We start from the raw sequence: 12336 nt of genomic DNA, 5'->3' as shown, positions 1-12336 counted from the left end.
TGTAAAATGAAAAGAAAAACTGTAAAAGAAAAGCAATAAAAAATAAAATGTGTGGAATGAAAATAAAACGTAAATGTAATGACAAGTTAAATGTACAGAAATATGTCAATAAGCCTTTAAATAAATGCTCTTCATATATACCCTTTTGTGTTTTCATTTAAGCTATAACACCTTTCTTAAAATGTAAGGGATATTGGAGCTTGGTTGGGGTGGTGGGACTGCTCGTGGTGGGCACCGGAAAATTTCCCTTATTTTCAAATCCAAAACTTGACAGGTATGACACACACACACACACACACACACACACACACACACACACACACACACACACACAACACACACACACACACACACACTCTGGTTTCCATGTTTTGTGGGGAGATTCCATAGACGTAATGCATTTTATACTGCACAAACTGTATATTCTATTCCCCTTACCTGCCCCATTCCCTAACCCCAACCATCACAGAAACTCTTCTTCTACTTCACATATTCAAGAAACATCATTTTGTTTGATTTATAAGCTTGTTTCCTCATGGGGACATCAAAATGTCCCCACAAGGTCACAAAAATACTGGTATTCCTATCTTTGTGGGGACAATTGGTCCTCACAACGTGATAATTACCAGGTACACACACACACACAGAGACAATCACACTTAAGGGGATCGCACAACGCGCCGTTTTAAAAAAATGTAACACATTGTTTTCTATGAGTGTACGCACACCAGCGCCGACAGGTGGCGCCTGTCCGCACCGCCCAGCTGTGACTCAGGAAATTGTTCAAAATTCTGCCGCGCCACAGAGCGCCATTTACATTAAATTTATGTTATATTTATCTTAAATCATCATCAATGTTCATACTGACTTCACCCTGTGCTACAAGATACAATAGTTTTTCATTATTAGTTTAACATCTTGAATAAAGTCTAACATATTTAAGAAAACGTAGCCCTTTCAGTTTTTTAATTTGCTCTATTATGTTATGCCATTTTTCTATACACTAACCTCAGTGCGAAATATGAAGTAGGCAAATGTTTAGGCTACTGAGAATGATTTCTTATAATTAAAAAAAAGGCTGCCTGAATGTGGTGGTGCAATGAGAAGGATGTGCTTCCCAATCCCATCTATTGCTCCTATGCAGTTAGGGAAATTCCACCTAGTTGCAAATTTTGAGGCAATATTCCTCCACTCCTGCTCAGTTGGTCTTGAAAGGTGTGTATCCATCATCCTCTTGTTAATTGCAGCACATGTGTCTTTGATGGATTTGGCTGCAGTGCTCTCGTGCCCTCTTCACAGAAAATGAGTGCAGAACAAGATGGAAGTCACTTCGTGACAACTACATCAAGTGGAAGAAAAGACAGCAATTGCCAAGTGGCTCCGGAGCAATGCGTCAACAGGAGTGGAAATACACAACCGCGATGTCCTTCCTGAATATTTTCTTACAAAGTAAAAGGTAGTATTTAGAGTAATACATTTTGAATTAAATTTAATTTGTAACATACAGGGCAAGTGAATGAAGCATTACTTGAAGTAGAGATTTAACAGTAAAAGAAATGATATTAAACTGTGCTTGCTCTTATTCATCTCTCTGTCTTTTTTAGTACAATCAGTAATGTTGACTTCGAAAGCCACGTGGATGTGGAAGGTGATCTAGACACTCAAATGAGTGCAGAAGAGGAAAGCCCAGTACCCGAGACAGCAGGGACTGAAAGTGGAGTTTCAGAACAGCCCCAGAGACGCAGGAAAAAGAAAAGAGACAAAAAGTCCAAACACACAAATAAATGAAAAACTTGTGGATTTTTTAGCATCACCAACAGTGCCACCAAAACAGCAGGATGAAACTCAGCTTTTCCTTTTAAGTTTAGCACCTCAAATTAGGTCCTTGGGCAAAGGGGAACAGACGAGAGTAAAAATAGAGATGCTACGCATCCTGGATGACCTAGATGCACAGAGTCAGGCACATTATGGGCAAGGTGTGCCAAGCTACCACCCAGGACCATCACTGTTTGGTACCTGGAATGCTCCAAATTAAAATATTGCGGCACCATCAGGTTTCACAACAGAGCGTATTAATTTAGTTAACTGAGACGTTCATCTATCTGTTTGTTTGTTCCCTTGATTGATTGATTGTTAACCTAATGACTGTTTTTTTCCTTCAGTTCTATGTGATGTTTGGGCACACCCAGGGGCGGACTGGCCATCTGGCAGACCGGGCAGTTTCCCGGTGGGCCGACGTACTTTTTGGGCCGATCCATCTCATACTATTTTTGTCTGAGCAGCCCAGTTAGCGTCTTTTTTTTCCTAGACAGACCGGCCCACTGACATTTAAGCAGCAGCCCATTGGTTATTTTTTTTAAAGGACATTAAGCTGGCCCAATGACGGACCAGCTCAGTCATCGTCCTTTTTTTACCCTAAATAGACCGGCCCACTCACATTTAAGCAGCAGCCCATTGGTTATTTTTTTTAAAGGACATTAAGCTGGCCCAATGACGGACCAGCTCAGTCATCGTCCTTTTTTTACCCTAAATAGACCGGCCCACTCACATTTAAGCAGCAGCCCATTGGTTATTTTTTTTAAAGGACATTAAGCTGGCCCAATGACGGACCAGCTCAGTCATCGTCCTTTTTTTACCCTAAATAGACCGGCCCACTCACATTTAAGCAGCAGCCAATTGGTTATTTTTTTTAATGACATAAAGCTGGCCCAATCACCGCTTTGGTCTCTGTGCAAGCGAGCGTGCAACGTCGGTCAGTTCACGTGTCAAAATAGAGAGAGAGAGATGGAGAAAAAACTCAAGGGAGGTGCAGAAAAACTGCGCGACAAAAAGAAACAGACTCTTCAGGCAGACGCTGCAAAAAATCACACAACTGTTTTCTTCAACTCGCGTCGCTGGTGATGATGATGATGATGATGGTGGCGCGTGGCACTGGCAGCACCAGCACGCAAAATGTCAGTGAGGAGAGGGAGAGAGAGACGAGGGAGAAGTGAGTTGCGGTAAGCAGAACTGCTTTCAAAACACAAGTTTAGATAGATACCCCTTGATAAAACCAAGTCAAAAACACACAATTATGGTGATAAAGCTGCAACAAAATAATTGCACTCTTTGCTCTGTGACTACAACCCAGTCAATATTTGACGACACTTGACCATTCGTCAATATGTGACGCGGAGGGTATACCTTTCGCGTCATTTTTTGACGAACTGGGGACTTCAATACTATTACGTCCGTTGCATTCTCTTCTCATATTTTCTTACCATTTTCGCGTCGGTTTAGGGGTAGATTTACATAATGACATCCCTACCCAAACCTAACTCTAACCCCAACGCCAGGTGACAACTGTTTCTAACCCCAACGCCAGGTGACAACTGTTTAATTTCGCGTACACTGTTTAATTTCGCGTACACGGTTTAATTTTGCGTAATCTAACCCTAAACCGACGCGAAAATGGTAAGAAAATAGGAGAAGAGAATGCAACGGACGTAATAGTATTGAAGTCCCCAGTTCGTCAAAAAATGACGCGAAAGGTATACCCTCCGCGTCACATATTGACGAATGGTCAAGTGAGACTGTGTTAGTGACTACGAGAGTGTATCTAATTCGTAGATTTTTCGTTGATTGTCTGTTTCAAAACGTGTCATTTCTCTTCAAGCAAAATCAAACAATCCAGGACATCTGCTTACAGACAAAATATATGTTTATTGTATATAACAACACAATTGACAGATAATGTTAAAAAGCTCTATTACTGTAATCACACAAGTTTAGTTCAGTGAATGTAGTAGTGAATACTTTCCTGTAAGTACTGCAAGTAATAATCAGTTTTTAATATTACTGCAAGCAGCACTTGTATTTTGTTAAAAGTCAGCAATTCAATGGCAAATTTTGCCAATTGCACCATCTCTGGTGTCCTGTTCTTCATCATAGGGTACTCTTCATCTGTCTCTCAGACTGTTTACAATCCACACAATTGGTAAAGAATACCATTAGAAAAAAGCGTGTACAATTTTGAGTTGTTGTGTTTGCTTGATGACAACTGAGTTGTAGTTGTGTTCATCTTGAGTTTAGCCAAAAGAGTGCATGACGAATGTGTTTAGGCCGCTATGAATTTGGTTCAGAGATTGGGGTTTAGTGTTTTAGCAATTCAGAAAAACTGTAATCAACATATAATATGACAGTTAATCAGATAGGAATATTTTTGTTGTGTTCATTATTTATTATAGGCTACGGTGTGTAGTGAATAGTGTTTTTAGGACCTAACAAAAATGTTTACAAATGTTTGAAGGATGAAGCTTGTTTAAGGATTCATGTGGATTATACAGTTTTACTGCATTAATAAATAACACGTTCTAGAAGTGTTTGTTGTTTTATGGAATTGGAGTTGCTATTGCTTAAAGGCGTGCAAAGATGGGTGGTATTTGTAAATATATGTAGTGTGGGCCGGTTTGGGCCAAAATGCCAGGGCCGAATTTTTGTCCCAGTCCAGCCCTGGGCACACCCTTAATAAAGTATATGTGGAGGTTAACTAGAGTGGTCAGCAATTATTATTATTATTAAAAGTATCTATTTGTACATTACTGTGTTATCTGAACAAATGGCTCATGTTAAAACCCATTTATTTTAATTTTGAAATAAATCTTAATTCAAATCATTATAATATTATTACAGTGTAGGTCAGATTGACAAATAGTTTAAATAGAAAATTGCATACCTCAAAGTTACTGCAAGTTTTTCCTTTGGCCCAATTGATGTCCGGTAATTTATAGACATCCCTGTGATTTCTGGTCCAATAACTGACAAAAGATCCTCCATCTGCTCTGCACTCATTCTGAAGTACTGCAGGTGCTTTTCGGGGCTTAATTGCAGTTCCTGAACAAGATGATGGTAAGCACCAAATTGTTGCCTTTTTTTATTTAGAGGTGTACCCAAAAGCGATGGCCTCTAATTTTCAGTCTTCGTCGTAAAAGTAGCAGTGCAGCAGTTTTTTTGTCTGTCAAAATGTGATCTGTTTGGAAAGGATATGAAAAACAGGGCATTCAAAAACCTTAATTGGTTACACTGGTTAAATATATACCCAAATGTAAATATTTCTGTTGAATAGTGCATAATTTAGAGGTTTATGTTCTTTAATACTATAAAATCCCCACAAAAAACAAAATATTAAAGAAAAACTACTATTAAACTAAAAAGTTATAACAGTTTACAATAGGGTTTCAAAAGTCATACATTAGTTAAAATAAATGATGAACTGCACTTACAAAGCCTTTTATTAATCTTTGTTAATGTTAATTACAACATTTATTAATACATTACATTATTAAAATCTGAAATTGTATTTGTTAACATTAGTGAATGCACTGTGAACTAACATAAACAAACAAAAAACAACCTTTTTTGTAACATTAAGTATTGCATGCTAGTTAGCCTAATACATTAACTATGACAACAAATGAAACTTTATTGTAAAGTCTTACCAAATAACTTGTTTGATTAACGTTTTCACTTGAGCTAGCTAGTAAACGGTAGTTAAATAATATGGCAACTATGTAGCATAGTTGTCTTTTAATGTGATTTTCATTGATGAGCATTCAAAAGTCAGCTATTATTAAAAAAGATAAAATAAATAAAGTTAAGACTCACTCATCGTGCAGCTGTCAACGGTAGTTACATAATATGGCAACTATGTAGCATAGTTGCCTAGACAACCGATACAACAAATAACAGTCTTAATCTGACTTGATGAACATTCAAAAGTCAGTTATTAAAAACAAAAAACAAAATAATAAATAAAGTAAAAACTCACCCATCGTGCAGCTGTCAGATGTCGATTCTAAAATTGAGCTCGCGTCCGGTGTGCGATACCTGCGTTCGAGGCGCGGCGCTGAGCGGCCGGTGTGCGATCCCCTTTACTCTTTGTAAAAACAGACATTTCAAAATGCATTAAAACTAAAAAAATTTTTAATAATATTTATTTTTAATGTCCTTTCTAAGGTTTATATTTAACATAAATTCACAACATGTATCAATAAAGTAGTGATGTAAGCAGTTGCCCATATCCAGTAAAATGAATGGGTCTCTATGGGCATCTGCTGGTTGGTTAAGGATCTGGGTTATTGTGAGTCACTCACTAAAGTGATCCGGGTTGTGTGAGTCACTCGAGTCAGTATTGCTAAATCGCCAAGGAAACTCAGTACAGACACACTTGTAACCGGCTGATCCGCGCGACTCGAGATTCTCAGAGCCGGAAACATTGCAGACCATGGGACTCATGAAACACTGCAGAAAACTGCTGTCAACTAAAGCTGGCAACATGGCAGACTAAAAAATACCACATCTGAAATATATATATTTCTTATTTTTATTTATCAGTTAAATCAGTTAAGTATTGCATACATTTTGATTCTGATTTACTCTTTAATCCAGAAATACAATCTATAGAATTTTTTTAAGTTTGCAATGATTCCAGCTCTGAGTGAGAATCCCGGGTCAGTTCTCGCGCAGATCAGACGGTTACGAGTGGATCTGTAGAGCGAGCGAAGTGTCATTAATAATGTTGAAAGAGGTTTGTGTGTGTGTTGGCACTGTTTATGGTTTTACATTGAATTGTAGTAGGACTCAACTGATCCGGGTTAATGATACTAGAGACTCGCGACTCGTGAGCTAATTTAAAGATCTGGGTGAAAGATCCGAGTGAGTCACTACTCAAACAGGTCTACTAAACTGTAATTCTTTTATGTTTTTTTTTTCTTCTAAAAACAGATGGCTGAATTCAACACCTAACACTATATCAATATCTAAAACAATTTTAAATCAAATTTAGAACATAATTTATGTGAATTTTCAGGCAAGCTAATGCTGTAGTTGAGAAATTTAGGTCCAACAGTACTTCAAATCTCTCAAAACACAGCTTTATTGTATAGATGAGAAGTAAACAAAAAAGTATATATTTTTGTATTATTGAAAATGGAGGTTTTTGATAACATACTTTTTATTCTTTACAAATAAATTTCTTTGCAGCTTGAGAAGCAACATGCAATGGGCTACAAGCCACTCCTCCTTCTTCAGAAGAAAGGCAATAGCAAGAAACCTAAAGTAACTTACCTCACCCCCAGATGCAAGCTGGACCCGCTTGCTACACATCACCTTAGCAAAATGACCACATTTTATGAGTTAGTTTGTGCAGGTGAGATGTACAGTGTACAGTTGATTGTCAATCCTTCCCTATTTTTCAGCACTTGCCAGATATTTATAGTTTATACAACAAATGATAAGCTTATTACAATATCAACATTGTGGAATGTTCGTTACATGGACGAGAAAATTGTGGCAAACAAGACACTGTCCACGAAAGTAGAACTACTTTTTTGTTGGTTGTGGAGAAACTAAGTCAAAAAAATAAATAAACAATACTCTGGTGTTCTAAGGTTATAATTCCAGCCATGTTCCATACATAGCCCTGTTAATATAGGTTACCAAGTGTAGTCTGAAAATTTAATGCCAGTTCATATTTGGTGTATGTTGTACCAAGTTTCCATGTTGTCTATGGTTGAGAATTGATTAAAAAACGAATCGATTCCGAGGCATTAGGAATCGGGAGTCTATTCCAAAGATTGGAATCGATTCCTAATGGTGAATTATTTTTTTTTACACAAACCGAGGCCTGTAGCCGATTTCATTTGTCAACACAATCACGTCACCTGTAAATAAATAAAATTCAGACTTAATAAATGGATCAAGTCGTGTGTAGGCAAACAGACTGACCTTTTTACAGTCTATGTGTCTGACTGACCCAATAAAATATTTAGAATCGGTTGCTGAGCGGGGTTTGATCTTACTCGTTGTAGTTTAGGACAAGAAGTATAACTCAATCGACAACATTTATTGCGTTTAATACTTACGTATATAATATGGAAATCATATGTGACCCGCTCAGGCGAAACGAGTCGGAAGTCGCAACGTTCCATTTTAAGATATGAGCCGATAATGTGGAAAAACAATGAAATTATCAAAAAAATATTTTTAGCTAATTTCAAAGACATTAAAACAGACATTAAAAAATTATCTCCCAAAGTTTCGTAGTCCAAATAATTGAGTAAAGGTGTTTAAATGACTATTAAAGTTGAAACAGTTTTACTAAATTCGCTGGAAATGAACATTGCTTTTCTCAAATCCTCTCGTCACCTCCGAGCATTTCCCGGGTATCCACTGAAACGTCATTATCTCTCCAAATATGGTGTTTCATGTTGTTTTAGAGCCAATCAGAAATCTTCATTAACGCTGTTCATCCCATTCAAAGTGCGGCCGAGCCAGCCGGTTCGGTCTTCCTGGATCTCGGCCACCGTCAGAATGGGCTCGCTCTCGGGGGGCAGCCCTTACCTACCCCATTCCCTAACCCCAACCATCACAGAAACCCTTCTGCTACTTAAAATTTTCAAGAAACATTTTGTTTGATTTATAAGCTTGTTTCCTCATGGGGACATCAAAATGTTCCCACAAGGTCACAAAAATACTGGTATTCCTATCTTCGTGGGGACAATTGGTCCCCACAACGTGATAATTACCAGGTACACACACACACACACACAAACACACACACACACACACACACACACACACAGTTTTGTGGGGATATTCCATATAAGTAATGGTTTTTATACTGTACAAACTATATGTTCTATTCCCTTGCCCTAACCCAACCAATACAGAAAACTTTCTGCTACTTCACATTTTCAATAAACATAATTCTGTTTGATTTATAAGCTTGTTTCCTCAAAATGTCCCCACGAGGTCACAAAAATACTGGTCCCCACAACAGTCACAAAAATTGGTCCCCACAACATGATAATTCCCAGGTACACACAAACAACATATCATATGCAGAGATACAGTACAATTTCATGAGCGTGTCATGAACAATAATCACAACCATAAAACATAAACATATGTGCAATTTTGGCAAAATAAATTCAGATGTATAGACCCCTTCACGATTCACGTCACAGGCTGTTCCCACTGCGCAGGTCGGGGTCAGAAAAGTCATTACAGCAGATTGAGTTGCGTATTATTCGGTATCGTCAAAAATGCCTACTTACTAGGGCTGGGAAAAAATCGATTTGATTTTAAAATCGAGTTGGTAGGTCAAATCGATTCATATTTTCAAAAAATCATTTTTTTTCTCCCCCTCTGCAGTATAGCGCAGTACATAGGCTACAGTGTTTCCCAAACATAGGCTCTACTGGGCATTCCGCCCAGGTAAATTGCGACCCGCCCAGGAAAAAATCACTTTAAGAATTTCCGTATTTTCTGAACTCAACTGGATGACCCGTGTTTTGTTGAGAGAGCCCGTGAAAAGATGCACGCGTCATAAACTCATCATCCAGCGCATCATAAACTCATCGTCCAGCGCGGCAAACTGGATCAACTGCAGCACATACTGAGGTAACTGAGCAGCCAGGGAACTACACTCCGACCAAAATGGTCGCATATGCTTATGTGCATATGTGTTTACTGTATAGCATCCAAGTTGGCTTCATTTTGCGTGCAAGCACGTCTCTCCCGTTGAGTGTGCGTTCACGTGCTCTTTGTTTCTCAATGAATTGGGTGCGATGCGAAGCAAGCTCAGTGTCACATTGTATCCTTTCATGTTTCTGAACTTAAGCAGAGTTTTACCATTAACATTAGAGGTCTTTCTTCACTGAGAGGACCCGTACAGTTCCGGGTTTATATTTGAAATGTCAGTCTGGTCCGGGTCGGTCCTAGTTTATTACTTTGGGTCCCAAGTATGATTAATGTGTGTAAAACCAGAGTCGATCGGAGAACGGCCGTAAGCGCTACCGCGCTAAAGCTCGAGTGCAGTTACAGCGTGCCTCCGGTTTCTATGGTGATAACAACTGTCATCGGGACAGCAAGTAGACTTTTAAATCTGAAATAATGAGTGGATTAAGCTATTTTTATCGGCAAAAGAGAAATAGAAAGCAGAAGCAGTAAAAGTGCCTATCTAATAGAAATTATTACCATTATAACATCAGTCACATTTATAATCTATAAACCTGCACTGTCTATAATATATGTACATAGTATTGTATTATATTGAGTTTGATAAAAGGGGTCTAATTGCTTCATATATCAGTGCAAAAATAGTAAGTGTTTTGTGGTGCTTTGACAAACAGTGTCAGCTTTGTTTATGGCAAAGAAAGTTTGGGGTGGTTAGATTAATGAACTATAATGTGAAATTAATATTAATGTTCAATAATTCAAAGTATTATGTATAGTAGTGTATAGTACATGTATAGTACATGTATAGTAGACCATTTTTTGTCGGGGGATTATAATAATTGCCCTTTTCACCAGTTACCACCACAAGTAAATTTCAGATCTGTGGGAATCACTGACATACATTTTCCATCCTCCAAATCTTCCTTCCTTCCCAATTTTTTGTTGATGCATTTTAATTAAATATAATAAATATGTATTTTAAAAATATATACAGTTTGCAATTATTTTGTTTTAAATGGGGGCGGGGGAAAAATCGATTCGAATTGTAAATCGAGTTTTTTATAAAAAAATAGAAGATTTTTTTTATGGGGACGAATCGCTCATCCCTACTACTTACGTCGTGGGCTGTGAAAATCGCACCAGGTCTTCCGTTAAGTTTTCGCGATTCATGCAGACTCTCAAAAACAAAAAAATACAACATCTGCGTCTGCAAGCAATTAACGTGCAGACTGGGACAATGCAAAGATCAAAGAGGCTTGTGTTTGTAGTGCTCACTTAATTTGAGGTAAGTCATCATTTTTCAGCACTGTTAGATTAAATTATAAAGCCTAAATGGTATGAACAGCTCGACCCCGTGCTGCGCGCGCACCCGATAGTCATTCAATGTTTACAAACCTTGAAGGGGTCTATATGTTTTGTTAAAATATATCCAGTTTCATAGCTGACCTGCTTTGCCAAGTCAAGGGCCCAGACATCCTGTAATCATTAGACAGCATGTTGGCAGTAATTTTCAGGACATCTTTAGTGCACCAAAATGCACAGTAAGAACCCTGATGCCTGTTATCTTGAAGAATTAAAATAAAAATGTCCACAAGAAATAAGTGAAATATGCTAATTTGGCAATGTTGCATTTGTCGTTAGGCAGCAGAGCTGGAGAGAAGTACCACACAAACGTGTTACTGTGTAGCTCAGTGGTAGAGCAATGTGTTAGCAGTGCAAAAGGTCATTTGTTTGAAGCCAGGGAACACACAAACTGATAAGAATTCCTTGTATACCTTGAAATGCACTGTAAGTTTCTTTGGGTAAAATGTCTGCCAAATGTGTAAAGGTAAATACATCAGAGACAGAGAGTATCTGGTAAGTTTATTTTTTTAGTTTGACAACATTATCAAAGGTTTGCTCTCTCAACTTAAACTAATTTAATTATGGCCATGTTGGGAAGGTACTTAGTATAAGTTTATTAAGTACTCAGTATAAGCTTAGTAAGTTATTTTTAACTTCCTACTTCTTTAAAAATATATATTTACGTTTTTAAAAAAGAACTGAATCGACTTTATTGGAACAATGACCATAAAGAAAGAAGCAGACAAACTGTAAAAATACAATCAAACATTATAGAACATTGAGAACAATAATTGTTGAAGTTAAAGTTTCTTTCTTATTTATGCTTGATAAATAAACTTAATTAGTCAATTGTCTGGGGTCTATGTTCTCATATGTTTTGCCGTATAATGCACCACACATTTTCAATAGAAGAGAGATCTTGACTGCAGGCAGGCCAGTCTAATACCTGAACACTTTCACTATGAAGCCACACTGTTGTAACACATGCAGAATAAATCTGAAAAAGTTGTTGCTTGATGGTCATTTTTTATCATGCTATAACCAGACCAAAGTATCAAAACTAGGGATGCACCGAATCCACCGAACCGAACCCTAAGCTTGCGCTACGCTGGTCGATGTCACGCGGCCGTTTATTACACACATCAGGTGCTGACGTGGAGATAAGCGTTTTTTTTTTCCAGTGAGCCTTGGGGGAGTTTCACATATCATGGACGCACCTGGAAAAACTAGCGCACCGCATCGCATTCATTCTGCTTTGCAGTCGGGCTATCAAAATGCATCCCCGCCCTGCCCGTCGGGCTATCTTGACTTATAGGGAGGAAAAAATATATTTAAATGCTTATGTATTCTCTCACAGATTTGAATGGGTAATTGTGGTGCATGAAATTTAGGCATTTATTTAAATTGTGTTTGAGCGCGCGCTCGAGTTTTACTTTCGCGATCGGGCGAAGCCGCAGTACAGGAAGCAATCCGTACTGATTTGTCATGGATTTG

The sequence above is a fragment of the Misgurnus anguillicaudatus genome, chromosome 21, assembly GCF_027580225.2.
Source record: "Misgurnus anguillicaudatus chromosome 21, ASM2758022v2, whole genome shotgun sequence".
NCBI classification, from domain to species: domain Eukaryota; kingdom Metazoa; phylum Chordata; class Actinopteri; order Cypriniformes; family Cobitidae; genus Misgurnus; species Misgurnus anguillicaudatus.
This window is presented reverse-complemented; position numbering follows the sequence as displayed.